Source organism: Ascaphus truei, chromosome 7, assembly GCF_040206685.1.
Source record: "Ascaphus truei isolate aAscTru1 chromosome 7, aAscTru1.hap1, whole genome shotgun sequence".
NCBI lineage: Eukaryota > Metazoa > Chordata > Amphibia > Anura > Ascaphidae > Ascaphus > Ascaphus truei.
Window position 1 is genome coordinate 91,860,638 of NC_134489.1, and position 16,280 is coordinate 91,876,917.

The 16,280-nt window shown below is 43.0% G+C and overlaps 1 protein-coding gene across 10 annotated transcripts in view; it reads left to right on the top strand.

Moving 5' to 3' along the window:
- Nucleotides 1–617: 617 nt before the first annotated feature.
- Nucleotides 618–16,280, top strand: part of QTMAN (queuosine-tRNA mannosyltransferase) — a 286,265-nt gene continuing 270,602 nt past the window's right edge. For 6 of the 10 annotated variants that reach the window (XM_075609450.1, XM_075609448.1, XM_075609455.1 and 3 more), the window contains exon 1: nucleotides 641–688. The gene's annotated coding sequence lies outside the window, so the exon portion shown is untranslated. Of the gene's footprint in view, nucleotides 689–723; nucleotides 1,095–16,280 lie in introns of those variants that run through there. The other 4 variants (XM_075609453.1, XM_075609451.1, XM_075609459.1 and 1 more) reach the window with 4 other exon arrangements.

Consider the following 16,280-nt stretch of genomic DNA (forward strand, 5'->3'; position numbering starts at 1 on the left):
CCTGCCTAGATGAGTTTACACTCTATCATTTTGGTGCTTGAGGCACAGGAAGATAAAGTGACTTGTCAAGTTCACAAGCAGCTGACATTGGGAATTGGATCAGGTTGACCAGATTCAAACTCCTTCTCCTGTTACTTTTTAGTGCTGATTTTTCGACAAAATAAATATGAATGAGTACATAAGCCCAAAAGTGTTTTTTTTTCTCTCTGATCAAAACCAACAAAATAAATCCAGTAAATTTGTGGCTTATCAATGCATGTTTTGCATGCAACAAGCAGGAACCACCACTGCTCTGCAGTACAACAGCCCTGTGCAGTCATAATGTATTTATCATCATCTTCTCATAGACTCTGTAGGAGATTGGCGTGGGACAGAAAAAAACATAAACCCTATACAGATGTATCTGGATCCACAACTAAGTCAATGCAGTAATCAAAAGGCTACAATTCACCAACACACATAGAAATAAAACATGATTTTAGTTCGAGGAATGTGTTTAGGCTGCACCATCAGGGATTGTGGGATTTGTGGTGCTGCTGCTTGTATCAATTAGAGCTTTGAAATAGGATCAGGACTACAACTCCCAGAAGCCCCTGCGTAGAAGGAAATGGATCACATGAAAGATAACAGCCAATCAGTGCAGGGGATTGGAGTATCTGTCTGCACACACATACTGAGGCCGCGGCAGGTAGGAGCTGAATCTGTAGTTATAGGGGTGGGACACTGGGACCAGGGCAGGAGTGAGACATGACACAGGGAAAGGGGTTGGTACCAGGGCAGGAGTGAGACATGACAGGGAAAGGGGAGAGACGAGGGCAGGAGTGAGACATGACACAGGGAAAGGGGTGGGACAAGGGCAGGAGTGAGACATGACACAGGGAAAGGGGTAGGACATAAGGCACATGGCAGAGAGACACTGAAGCAGGGCAGCAGGGAGAGAGACCTGAACGTGTAGATGGGTAATTGGCAGAGAGATATGAGGGAGAAATAGATCAGAGAGCTCTCAGAAGCAAAGATAGGCCTCTTTCATCTCTACTCTGAAAATCTAACTGGGAGACTGCCTCATATCTGCTTTGAGTTTGTGGCCATATAATGTGTGTATTTATGAGCTACTCACGCTATATATGTTTATCTATCTGTATAATATATATATATATATATATATATATATATATATATATATATATATATATATATATATATATATATATATATATATATATATATATATATATATATATATATATATATATATATATATATATATATATATATATATATATATAAAAAAAAAAAAAAAAAAAAAATATACACACCCATATTCAGGTTTCATTTGTGTGTTTACGTATACAATAGGTAAAATATTAATATTACTTGCTCTAATTCCGTGAACAAGTTAGATTGCAAAACAGAACAGATGTCGCAGACGCCATTGTACTTGCAGGACCACACATGCGCGCATGGTGTGTTAGCGCCACTCCTTTTTTTACATGTGTCTTTTCCAAACCTCTCCTCGTGACCCAAGGCTACACCAGGTTTTGGGAATAACCAATGCGCTTGCATCCATTTGAATGCACTTTTGTTTGCATACCAATAGAATGTTAGTTGGTTGTCTCAGAAATTTGGTGCGGCTGTGGGTCACGAGGAGAGCTTTGGAAAACACTGGTTGAATGCTTTTAAATGACAGCTGGGTGCCAGTGGGGTACGTGGGCGGTTCAGCCAATGAGGGCGAACTGCTTATGGCCACGCCCCCCTGGTCGTGATCTCTGGTCTCCTACACCCGAGTGCAGGAATCGCTGTAGGACGGCTGACGTCACACGGTCGCATCGCCCCCACTATAAACTCGGCCTAAGTCTCTTGCAGGCATAAAGTGGCAACTTTTTGGAAACTGCACATTTGGAAACCCCCCCTTTAGCAAAGCTGGGTTTACCCTTATTATTGTAAAACCCTCATACATGCAGAGTGACATTTTGGTCCCCTAGAACTGTGGTTCCCAACTCCAGTTCTCCAGAACCCCCAACAGGTTAGCTCAGGTGTGTGCAAACTTTTTTTGTCTGCGCCCCCTGCCTGCTCTCCATTCCTGCTTATGGAACCCCTTAACTTTTCTCCGGCGTTTTCTGATGTCACATCATCATGTGAGTTGCCAGAAGCCACCGGAGACAAGGTAAGGGACTTAGAGGCCTTGCGTGCTCCCCCTGCATTTAATTTAAATGTTGTGGGGAACACCCACGGGTATATCAGCCTCTACAAACAAATATCTGAGATTTTGTGGTTCTAGATAAAAATAAAAATAAAGTATTATATTGCAAAATTGCTGACACTTTAGCAGGAAGATTTCATTGAAGTCTGTGAATTAAAAAATCTGTCAGAGCTGATATCCCACATCTGACTGTGTCCCTGGAACTTAATATCTAGTGTTCTGACAAGCTGCAGCATCCACAAGCTGGGAAACATGCTCATGACTACAATGTGAGCAGGAGGGGGTGGTGACGGATGGGGGACTTCAGGCGCGGAGGTGTAATTGTGCTGCTCGCTTACTGTCTCCAGGAGGAGCTGAGCCCTCGTGTCGGTGGCGTAGAGATAGTGCGCAGGTGTTGAGAGCTGGCGGGCTTCCCATGGCAGGTGTACGTTTTTATGCTGGGCTTTCTGTCCCTCAGTCGCCGAGCAAACCTAGCATGGCTGCATCGAAACAGGGTCCAACGGAATTGAGTGGTTAGGGCATTGAGGTGCATTGGATATTACCTTGGCCAGGTTATGAGGGAAGAAGAGGGCCCCTTCTCCACCTGATAAAGCGGGAGAGAGCATCTCAAAGTTTCAGTACCCGGGAAGATGTTGGTGGTTACATAGTAGATGAGGTTGAAAAAAAATACGTATGTCCATAGAGTTCAACCTATGTTAAATTTAGGCAGATTATTATCCTATATTTGTATTTACAGTATTTTCATCCAAAGGAAGGCAAACAAAAAAAAAACCCAGTGTAACACTACTCAATAATGTCTCTTAAGGGGAAACCATAAATTCCTTCCTGACTCCAATAATGGCAATCAGATTTCTCTCTGGACCAATATCCTACCCATTTTTACTTACTTATTTGGTATAATCCCTGTAATCATCTTTCTAAAAAGATGTCCAACCTTGTTGGGGTGTTACATAGCGTGGACATTGGTCCAACCGCACAGCTGGTCCAAATACGGTTTGGGTGAGCTGAGTGGAGGACATTGGATGTTGGGCATATGAGAGAGAGGCTTCTGTGAAAAGTTGAGTTTTCAGGGAGTTTTTAAATGTCTGAAAGCTGTGGAAGAGAAGAGAGGGCATATTTCAGAGAAGGACACATGGCAGGAGATGTGTGAGAGAGGCACGGGGGAGGGCAGGGAGAGAGATGTTGTGTGTGAGTGGGATATGGAGCAGTGGTTAAATGAAGTGAGCAAGGAGAATGTGTGTGGGGTAGAGATGCGTGGGGAGTGCAATAAGGGCAACAGAGTTTCTTTATTACTGACTCATACACCTTATTATTGTAATCATGAACTAGCTCCTAACTAAAGCACTATATAATACACACCTTGTGGAATTTGTAGTTGGGCATTTGGAAATTAATCTTTTGAATTTACATTCAGAACGCTTCTCACATATTTAAAATGTTAGACAAGGTGTTCACATTATTGCAGCTCCAATATATCTTGATAAATGGACATAGGCTCTTAATCTGGAGAAGTTACTGCCATGTTTAATTTGGAGATTAGCTAAATTTAAAGTCTAGAATATTTTAAGTATGCATCTAGATTTATAACCAAACAAGCAAGGTTTTTGTGATCCCCGTATACTTCCATTAAAGGGATGCTCATGAATGCCTAATATCTGGACTTTTCTGATTGAAGTGCTATAGTGGGCTGGTGAGGGGCCTCTCATTGCCCGGTGAGGGGCGCCTCATTGCCCAGTGAGGGGCGCCTCATTGCCCGGTGAGGGGCGCCTCATTGTCCGCTGCGGGGCCTCTCATTGCCTGCTGCGGGGCCTCTCATTGGCATTTGGATCTTCAGCTGCATCTCATTTTATTAAAGTTATTTATTCTGAATCTCACTTTACCGTTAAGATTATACTAATGTAAATATATATGGTGCAGATGTTATAAATGGTAGCAAAATGCCTGCACCGTTTCTCTTTGATTTTATAATACATTTTACACATATGTTGACTTTACAATGCTCTTCTGACCCTTTGGAAACCTGGTGTGAAGAGCATTGCCCAATATGAATACATATAGCGGCCTAGACCGTTGAGCAGGAAGTCATGTGAGTGTCAGGATTTGCTCCGTTCAATGTGCGTCAGGGCAAGGAAATAGTTAATGCTGTAGTAGTGTAATTTAGAAAACATATGGGAACTGGAAATAAGTGAATTTACCAGCCTTATGTCCAATCTTATTCCCCCCCTCCACCCCCTTATCATATGTTTAATAGCTTTCTACATTTGTGCCCCAAAAACCTTACTCTGAACAGTACAATACATTTCACAACTCCTAGAATAAATACTGCCTTTTGCCAGGTCCTGCTCTGGAGACCCTAGGAAAGAACGTTGCAGCGATTTTTATAAGATGGCGCTTGTTAACTTGTACTATAAAGTGTTGTTTCCAATCTTAAAATAATGTCATGTTAAAGCAGCAACTCCCTTTTATTTACATGATGGGAACCAGTTAGTACACGGGGCTGAACCGCGTTATTTTCAGCCGCGGGGACCTCTGGTACCCAAGATACTTACCTGTTAAAGTACTCGCTTTACTTCCTGGGTTTTAAGTCTTCCAGTGCCCTAGAAACCTTAGTGGAGGATGTTGCGGCTTCCAATGGACTTTATGGCTCGAGATTTAAACCACCATTTTGTTTTTGCTTGAGGGGGCTGAAATGCTGTTACATTTACTGGTAAACCAGGAACAGGCCCCCCCCCCCCCCCCCGAAACGGAGAATAGCGCAGTTCTGCCCCGGGGACCACCAGGTTCTCTTGCTGTAAAAAAAATAAAAATGCGAGCAGTACACCTATATTCCTCTACATTTGGAAATATATTAGATATGATGAAATGAAGAATTCCCTCCTACAGTCTTTATACGTTCCCCTACCTACCAATTAGATTGCAAGCTCCTCGGAGCAGGGACTCCTCTTCCTTAATGTTACTTTTATGTCTGAAGCACTTATTCCCATGACCTGTTATTTATATTATTTGTTATTTATATGATTACAACATGTCTTACTAGTGTGAAGCGCTATGTACATTTATGGCGCTATATAAATAAAGACATACAATATAATAGAATAAAAACGCACAAATATATGCAGATTTTAAGATGAGCAAATATTATTTGTATGGCACATCCTGTACAGTATGTGTGTGAATTTTTTTTTTTTTACAGTGAACCTTAAATTCACACTGAATTCAACCAGCGCTGTGAAATGCAGCGTTCTAGCCTTCATCAACCATCATTCTCATTTATTAATAACTCCTGGGCATTTTGTCCGTGAATTTAATTTTGCAAGACTAATACTAATCCATGTGATGGAAGGAATTAGCAGGTCCACAGAGTGTTATCAGTAGGAACAATTACTGTTTGAGTACTTTTAGATGCCCCTTTAAATATAACACGTTGGCGGTTCCAGGAGAGTATTTATAAATAATACTTAAATGCACATTTTATTGCTGCCAATTATTGCCCTGAATCGTTGTTTTTACTTAAGAGTTTCACAATTTCTACTCTACTGTGAAGAGTGCAATACTTCAAAAATAGGGTTTTTGTTTTCTAATTAATTGATAATGACCGATGCATGGTGGTAATAAATGACTGCTACGGCTGAGTAATTTCTGAAGTGAAACGAAGCAGCTCGGTCAACCATGAATAGTGTTTGCTGTTATAAACCGACCATGTAGTGGACTTTATATTGTAATTTGCTCAAAGCAAACACTTCAGAGAAAGGAGTTTGAAGCTGATATGTGTTGTGGCCAGCTCACTAAGTGTCTCTTATATTATACGGTAACAAAAGACATGGATAATTGTTATAAGGGTTTTGCTAATGTAAGTGTTCTAACAAATCCTGTGTAGGTGGTGTAGTTAAAACATGATATTTGGAATATGTATTAGGCTGTGTTCAGCTTTTATCTTTTGATTCAGCCGTAGGAATAAAACAAACAAGGTTGGAGTCAGTGAAGTGGGAAAAAGTGAAATACAAAATGTCATTATAAAATAATTATTTTAGTGGTTCCATTTATACCTATTATTCCCATATGCAAAGGCTAAGGCAGAGCTCATGGTGGCGGCGTTGCTGTGTGCGCGCGCACTTCCGGGACACTTACCTGATTTCCTATTGTAGTTCCTGAAGTGCCCGCGGCGCTGTAGCGCGTCGACGCTGCTACATTTTGGCCCGACAACTAAATCTGTGATTTCGGACTGCAGTTGCGTCACGTGAGCTGGTTCAGCCAATGAGGACGAACCAGCTCCGTGACGCGTTTACCACGCCCCCGATCGCCTCCCCAATCTCTTGCAGCCTGGTGCACACATCCCTGGGGCTGCAGGAGTGTGCACGGTGGCACGCACGGTAATGTGCGCCCGCGCCGCCACCATGAGCTCGGCCTAAGAAATGTGAGTCTTGTTTGATCAAGAGCATAGGCTTAGAAAGAGAGCCCTTCTTTGTGGTAAATCTGTGCTCCTCCTTTTTGATTTTTCTTTATATTTAATAACTGGATATCTGTAAACGTTCTGCAAAGTAGATGGCAATGTACATATTTTCTGTTTCAATGAGCCTCCAACGGTAATCACACAAACACGATTGTTTCTACCTTTCCTTCATATCCATTCTCCAGTGAACTGAGTTGTAGGTGGCTTCATTGAGATTGTGCTTCTCAATTGCCTTCACAAATCACAGCAAATCCATGGGAGTGCTATGAATAAATCTATTGAGAACCCTGAAATGCTTAGCTTAAGGATCACCAGATACATATCTGTGCAAGGAGATTCTTTGGTTAAGGAACCCTATAATTATACAGTATTGTGAAATTCTGCAGAACCCCAACCCTCTCTAATAAATAGCGTGTCTGAGATCAGATGCATTGTAAGGAATCCCGACCCCTCTAATAGTGCGTCTGAGATCAGATGCTTTGTAAGGAACCCCAACCCTCTCTAATAGCGCGTTGTATATTCTTCTGTGCCCTCAACAGGGCTTCTGTGAGGATTCGCCGTTCTTCTCCCCCCTTAACCCTCCCACGCCCACCTGTTCCCCATGGCACTCAGGAGTGGCAACGTAGCAGGGGCACTTGCGTGCGGGTACTGCGCGGGTTCCCTTACCTTCTGTCCCTGGGCGCAGGGCACGCTCCCGTTCCTCCGTCCGCGATACATATCTGTGCAAGGAGGTTCTTTGGTTAAGGAACCCTATAATTATACAGTATTGTGAAATTCTGCAGAACCCCAACCCTCTCTAATAGCGTGTCTGAGATCAGATGCATTGTAAGGAAACCTGACCCCTCTAATAGTGCGTCTGAGATCAGATGCTTTGTAAGGAACCCCAACCCTCTCTAATAGCGCGTTGTATATTCTTCTGTGCCCTCAACAGGGCTTCTGTGAGGATTCGCCGTTCTTCTCCCCCCTTAACCCTCCCACGCCCACCTGTTCCCCATGGCACTCAGGAGTGGCAACGTAGCAGGGGCACTTGCGTGCGGGTACTGCGCGGGTTCCCTTACCTTCTGTCCCTGGGCGCAGGGCACGCTCCCGTTCCTCCGTCCGCGATGCGCGGTACGCAACCCCTCCGCCAGTCTGCGGTCTCTGTCCCAATATCAGGAACCGCAACTCCACTTCCTGGTCGCCTCCCATTGGTGGGAGGTCCTATAAATATGCTCAGAGAACTCTCAGCCTTTGCCGAGCGTAACCCTTGTTTGTGTGTCGCTGTCACTCACTGCCTAGTGCCTGTCTACCTCCTTGTTGCCTGATCCTGCCTGGATTCTACCTTGTGACTTCTCCAACGCTGATCCCGCATTGGATACGACGATGCTGCTCCCTCCTGCACTGACCCTGGCTTTGGAATACGACGATGCTGCTCCCTCCAGCACTGACCCTGGCTTTGGAATACGACGATGCTGCTCTCTCCTGCACTGACCCTGGCTTTGGAATACGACGATGCTGCTCTCTCCTGCACTGACCCTGGCTGGAATACGACGACGCTGCTCTCTCCTACACGGACCCTGGCTTTGGCATTACGACTACTCTACCTTCTCCAACCCCGACTCTGGCTACATAACCAAACGAATTGCTCCTCCACACCCCTGGACCCGGCAAGTATCACGTTAACGCTGTTTTCTGTAATCCTTATCCGGCCTGCCTGACTATCCTACATTCTAGACGTGCCCTCGCGGTTGTGGTTGGCATTATGTACAATTCCCTACCTCAGCCCCGCGGTCGCGCCTCGTTTGTGCTGAGCAACACGTTACAGCTTCATAGGTTTCTTGGGATCCTCTGTTGAAAAACTTGCTCTAATCTAAACATATGCAGAAAACTGTTCATGTCAAAACTTTATTTTGTAGCACTTTTATAAAAAAAAATGTGAAGCACACCTTCAGAGTGCAGTGTCCCCTTTTTTTGTTGTTGCTTTCTTTTACATAGATCGGAAGCATGGGGTCCGTGTAAACTTAGCTCATGGGATCCCCTGGATCCCACGATGTAGGGTAAGGCGGTCACAATGGTGTGAGCGACGGCGCATGTGGCTCTAACAAAATGCAGGGGATCTATTGGGCCGGCCATAGTGCGAGCGCGCACGCAAGGAATCGCGACGGCGCGGAAGATTTTCCAGGAGACAAAATATTTTGTTTGTCGCGCCACGGCCGGGTCACGTGAGTGGTTCAGCCAATGAGGGCGAACCAGCCGCATGACGTCACGGTCGCGCACGTCATAGAAATCCCAAAGGGCACGGATCGCTTAAGCTACAGACACGCGCGAAGCCATGCGCGCCGTCTACTATATCCGAGGCCTAAGGTGCCGTTGGTAACTTCCTGGTATGTAAATCCCCACGTCATGAGAGCCAATAGGAAGCCACGGCTGATGCTGGAATCCTATTTTAAATATGTTGCAAGAAGTTTGTTTTATTTATAAATGAAACATTACAGCTGAAACGTCGTATTCCTGATTGTAACGGCTTATGGCATTTGCTTTACATCTGGGGTTTAAATGCACAGTAATCAATATTGCGTCTAAAAATCGATGAATACATTTGTTAATATATGATGTGTTATCTTTACAGTCTGTATGGCACTACAAAATAGTGGCGTTGAAGTATATTTGTAGTGTATACAGGCCTGACACTTGTGAATTGAAAGTGGGCTTATGCAATCCATATTTGAATGCAATCTTTGTTTTTCCCCTAAATTGTGTGCAAACTTGGAAAAACAATTTTTTTTCCAATCATGGAATGGCAGAAACGTTATCTTACCAAATAGTTTCAGAATGTAATATTGTTTCAGAGTCCTGCCCAAATAAAAGCACAGCCTTAAATATCACAGAAGTGTTATTGGTGCTATAGTTTGTTTAATTGAAGAAAAAACGCATATGGGAGTTGTACTGATCAATAGGACTTGAAAAATGTCACTAACCTCCACCAGTCAACTAAAAATATCCCTTGTCCACCGTAGCGGTCTGTTGACCCCGTGCACAAAAGAACTGCGTTGGTGTCAGAGCTGGCAGTCTCTGCTCTGCTTCCTGACGCCGTATCCCGTGTAGCCTCGTTAAATGCAGCACAAAGCATTGTGGGGCTTAGGTTAATTGACTAATTACCTATTATTTAGAGAGCTCTGAGAAACCTGTCCTGTTGGGGGCTCTTCAACACAGTTTGGACCACCCTGTTGTTGATTGTAAAAAAACAAAAAAAAAAAAACGTTAAAAGGATTCTTCCCAACCAAAAAAAAATGCCTTTTATACCAACATTTCTCTAAAACAGAAACTTACTGGAAGACGAAGTATGCGATTTCACCGTTTTCCGTGTATCTAACGTACAAAAGTTTTTTTTTTTTCAATATTGGGTTGAAGAAGTTGCAAAAATGACTTTTATTGAAATTACAAAGAATTTATAATCTCCATTGTACAGTATTAGTCTTCCCAAACAAGGGGAAGTCTCCTTTTACAGTATATTAAATAGGGGAGTCTTTAAGATACGTATTGATCATGTTATCTGAATAGAAATATAAAGATATGATGTTTCAATTCCGTATTATTGTGGGAGAACTGTGTGTACTCTTGGAATGAGAGTTAAGGAATGTTAGTTTTGTTTGGTCCCATTCAGCTTCTGTAGACACATTTATTGTTCATACCTCTCTCCACCTTTCATAATCCTAACATTGCCACAGCTAAAGTGCTATGATTTTCTTTCTCAGCAGGTAGTTGCAACTGTCACTTAGTTGTGAAATAACAGGAATTTCTTATTGATTTAATACAAAACAAGAGTTGCACAACAGAGTTACTTGCAAAAAGGTTGGTTTGGTCAATCTTTCCCACTCCCCCACTCCCTTCCTTTGCTATATAGTGAGTCTCATCCCACATTTCCTAAATATATTTATATTCCAACTATATAGAGTTGATGAGCCTAAGGCAGGGGTGCGCAAAGTGGGGGGCACGGCGGTTGCAGAGGCCTCGCGCTCTTCGCCACAGCATTTAAATTAAATGCCCGGGGACCGCGCGAGGCCTCTGCAATTCCTCCTACCTTGTCTTCAGTGATGTGGCAGTAAATGACGCTGCTGGGTCACGTGATGTCACGTGACCCTGCAGCGTCTTTTGACGCAGAGGACAAGGAAGAGGGGGGTGCGAGCCGGTAAGGAGAGCAGACAGGGGTGCGCAGGGGAAAAAGTTTGCGCACCCCTGGCCTAATGCACCAACCTAATGATTGGAATGGTGTCAGACCCAATAGGACTAGAACCCACAACCACTGCTTTTCTAAACAGCAGATCTAGCAGTGTGAGCTAATTTACACAAAGTGCAATAAAGAAAAGTGAAAAAAGCACTAATGTTCAATGTTGTCTGGTGATTAGTGCTTTGAAGGGGTTCTATTATTAGACATAATTAGAATCGCAGCTGCAATCCAATTTGAATAATATATATATATGTATGTGTGTGCATGGTTGCCTAAAGTATACCTGATTGATGCAAATCAGGATAACACAGATACAAACAATAAATGACATCCGGCAACCCAAGGTTAACTAAAAGTCCAGAAAACAAGGATAGGCAACCATTGATCAAACCATGTATTCGAGTCCAGTCAGGTAGATCCAGATAAGCCTAAGATGTCCACAAGATGATCCTCAGGACATGTGAAGATAAACAAACAGAGAAATCATAGTGTATACTGCTAGACTACTAATAACTAACAAAACATGGACAACAACACATAACATACAAACTAGACTGACAAACATATATCAAAGAAGCCCTACTCACAACAAGTAAAGCAAAATCAGGCACATCATGAGTATGTCCATCTGAAGAGGCTGCAGGGTGCCCACATGTGCTCCTCTCCAGAACGCCTATACTGTGCGGATATCCGTGAATGACCTGGTGCCGTCTGATGACTCAGATTGGAGCTGCAGTTGGTGTCGCTGCTTGGCTTGTGTGTGAGCCGAATCATGCACACACAACTTTGGATCAGCTGATGAGAGGGGGTTAACATCTGACCCTACGCGTTTTGTGACTAACGTCACTTCCTCGGGGGTATATGGTATGCTATAGTGTCTCATTAAATACCCACTACAGACCGCCCATTGCTCTTTAATAGGGAGATATATGCTAACTGGGTTGAGACTACTGGTTCTTCTCTCTATATAGCATAATGTTAAAATAACATAGCATCAACACTGCATTACAAAAAACATGAATAGTATAGACTGTTATAGTACCTGACTGGACTCTAATACATGGTTTGATCCATATTTGCCTATCCTTGTTTTCTGGACTTTTAATTAACCTTGGGGCGTCGAAAGTCATTTATTGGTTCTAATTTTTACAAAGCCTCTTTGAGACTGATCCACGGACCAAAGGAACCGGCCAATCAGACGGATCCAAATCCACATTTTTTTTTTTGCCCATTTCCACTTTATATGTTTGTTTAACCTTGACAAATGGATAAATAAACCAACCATCGTTTTGCAAATAATTCTGACGTGCAACTCTGTTTTCGTGGTATACAGGCATACCCCGCATTAACGTACGCAATGGGACCGGAGCATGTATGTAAAGCGAAAATGTACTTAAAGTGAAGCACTACCTTTTCCCCACTTATCGATGCATGTACTGTACTGCAATCTTCATATACGTGCATAACTGATGTAAATAACACATTTGTAACAGGCTCTATAGTCTCCCTGCTTGCGCACAGCTTCGATACAGGTAGGGAGCCAGTACTGCTGTTCAGGACGTGCTGACAGGCGCATGCGTGAGCTGCCATTTTCCTATTGAGCGATATGTACTTACTCGCGAGTGTACTTAAAGTGAGTGTCCTTAAACCGGGGTATGCCTGTATTGTCCTTTTGCCGTCTCATCGGTCGGTGGTGGGCTCCTATTGCACACCCATTTATAACCCAGCGTGAAACCAGGAAGTACGGCCGGTATGTTTAGGGGTCAGTATCTTGTGACTCAAGGGTCTCGGAGCTGAAAATAACACGGTTTTAGTTCCTGGTACCAGCCTATAAGAAAAAAAATATATGGGGACCAAATGGCAGGATTGCCACTTCAAAGTGAAGAGGACATAAGTATACTGCACCTGCATTTCATGTTATATTATTGATAGACAAGTTTAAACTCATTCCTTTGGTATTTACCAACAGTCACATCTATTATGTCTATTTTGGCAATATTACGCTAATATTTTCAATTAAAAAACACATATAGCCATGTGACTTCTCACTGACGGTTTTATTTTTATTTGTACTTCCTGGAAATGCATTCTGACTACAATAAAATATCCCCACACGAAAAAGCGAATCTGTTCTCGGACATACTTTATCCCATTATTGGTTATCGCAGTTGCTTACTGGAGGTGCAGAGACGTTTAGGATGATGTTGCGGTTTCCAACTCTAAGCTATGTGCGGATCATGAATCTTTTCTTTATCTGCAAGCAGTGGAAACAAATATGAAACATTTTGTTTTCCAGCTTTAAAAAGGATAATTGTACGTGATAACATTTCCAGCACGCGTTAGCCTTGTGGTTAATGTTTTTCAGCCCAATCTACAGGGAGTGTGGATTTTACTGTCTCGACTTCAACCACACCAGTATTTACTGTGTGTACAAAATATTGCAGCACTGATCTCTCCCTTTTTAATCAAGGAAGACTTTGGTTGTTTTCTGACACACTGATGTAACCATAGAAATGTACAAATATGATGTCATCTTTTTAATTTAGTTTTAAAGGAACAATTCATGCCCTATTTAAATGTATTATTTTTTTTAACATAGTTTTGAAGCAGGGGGTCTCTGGAGCTGAACACCATTAATTTCAGCTCCGGTGACCCCCTGCTTCCCGAGATGAAGACCCCCCAGAGGGGGTGCTGGTATCGCCAACGTTTAAAGCTCCCGCGTCACATTGGCCAATAGGAAGCTGAACTTGATGTCACGGCTTCCTATTGGCCCGCAGGGCGCGGGAACCTTGAAACCTCGCCATTACAGGATTCTTGCTAGCTGAGCAGCTGCTGGCACTTCCTACGGAGTTATGTATCTCCAGAAGCAGGGGGTTCCAAGAGCTGAAATGAACAGGTTTCAGCTCCAGAGACTCCCTGCTTCAATTCTATGTTAAAAATAAAAAGAATTTGCCGAATAAAATCGCCTGCTTGGATTGCTAGTTCCCTTTGGATAATATTAAACATACAGGTGTAAAACTTAATTCAACGCAGCATGCACTTTTAAGTGGCAATACTTCCTTGGTCCCCCTTTTATTATATATAGCTGGGGGGTGACCGGAGCTAAGCTGCATTTTATTTCAGCTTTGGGGACCCCTGGTTACTGAGATTCTTACCCAGGAAGGTGCAGCGGGTTACTTCCTGGTTGTTTAAAGCCCCGCGTCACACCGGCCAATGGAAAGCCTGCGGCAAATGAAGTCGTGACTTCCTTTTGGCCCACGTAACGTGGGAGTTTTAAATGCCATCTTGTTTCCCTTGGAGGATATGCTAATGGCTTTACCTTCCCCTGCTTCCTATCTATGTAAACCCCCCAAAAAACAGAGCAGGCGGAATTACTTTTAAAAATAGTAAAATTAGTCAAATATATTGGGATTATTTTATTTGTTTAGTCATATAAAATGCCTCCTGCAGCGTATTTAAATGGAGCCAGTCATTTATATATTCTCATCTCTGAATGGCCGCTAACAAGTATATTGAATTTACCCCTATGCAAGTCAAAACCCATATAGACTTCTGTAGGGGGAGAGGGATTGCTGCTTTAACCCCTTGTGTACCAGAATGCCCCAGCCTCTCCGGCACACGGTGATCACGTTACCGCGGCGTCACTGATGTGAACGTTAGAGGAGGAGTACTCTCCCGTTCCTCTGCCTACTAAATCGTGTTCCACACTCCATAGAAGAGTAGAAAGCCATCTCCGAAAGAAAATAAGCTAAAAATCCATGATGCTGCCACTGGAGCGCCAGGGCGCGCGACGGGATGGTTATGTTATGGGGCACTCAAATGGGTAAAGCAGGCGTTCTCAACTCCAGTCCACAAGACCCCCCCCCCCAGCAGGTCAGGTTGTAAGGATATCCCTGCGTCAGCACAGGTAGCTTAATCAGTGGCTCAGTCCCTGTGCTGAAGCTGGGACATCCTTACAACCTGACCTGTTGGTCTTGAGGACTGGAGGTGAGAACACCTGGTTAAAGGGTTTATTCTCTTATAGCACCTTTTTAATTCCACAGTACTTTGTAGTTATACATCAGAGATCTACTCTGGTCCCTTTCTTTGAAGGTGATTTCATTAAGAGTTGATGCTGACATCAATGAACAGTAAATGTACCTTTAAATCGCCCGAAACACTAGAAGCATATTAACACTTTAGCAAACTTCAAAAAGTTTAAACTTTAGTTGTTAAAAAAACCTATGATAAAAAAAAATAGTCCTGTATGCAAAGCTACCTAAATAATTGTGATTAGCATAGCCTGAAGTAGGCTCCCGAGATCACTTGCAATAGATGTAGAAGGGCTGAAATGCTTGGGTGAGTTGACTAGTATTCTCTTCAAATCACTTTTTATGAAAATACAATTCTTCTAGAAAATAATGTACAAATTACATTAACTCAGTTTGCATTCTTAGCATTATTTTACCTAGAGTTAAGCAAGTCGATAGAAAATGTATTTAGTTTTTATCACACTCTGGGGTATGTTCAAGTTGATTACGGGGTCAGAGGACTGAAGTGTCAGAAGTTTCGCTTTAATTTGGGCTATAATTGATTTTCATAACCTGCCATTTTCCCCTTCACAATTGTGGTATTCTAATTTAATTCACATTAGTCAGTACTCATGTAAAGATGCAGATCTGCTGGTTGTTTCGTTTATGAAACCATAGGTAGTGGGGAAGCTCTCCAGAATGCTGCTATTTTGTAGGTTGTGATTTCTTTGTCTCGCTGGGGCTGATGCTTAGTATTTTCAGTATATTGAAAATAACTTTTCTTTCTGGAATCGATTTGGCTAAGATAAAACAATGGAATAAACATGGTATTTGTGACCTAGTCCCAACATCTGATAGACCGTGGCTTAATGTATTTACCACATCCTGCAAGATAAGATACCCTATCTATCTGGTTTAGGTTTCTGTGCGATTCAAGAATAATGCAAGGTGTGTGTGTGTGTGTGTGTGTGTGTATCCCAAGCTCGGGAGAAAATTCACACTGGAGTATTGGGTAATTCTTAATTGGTTTTGTAATCTTTTTGTCATAGCATCAATGACAGAAGTTAATCTACCGCTGCTGAAAGTGTGGCAGCATTTGAGTGACACTAGACGTCCGGAGTTTGCAGGCATGTGATAATTTTCGGTAGCGATGACCAGGTCGCAGAACTGTATTTGCTTTCATTTTGATTGGGCGGAGTGCTCCGATGGAGAGGTCTGCCTGATCGTCTCCTACACCAGGGGTGCTCAACTCCTGTCCTTAAGACCCCCAACAGATCAGGTTTTGAGGATATCCCTGCTTCAGCAAAGTTGGCTCAATCAGTGGCTCAGTCTTTGACTGAACCACTGATTGAGCCATTTGTGCAGACTCATGGATATCCTGAAAACCTGACCTGTTGGTAGCCCTTGAGTTGG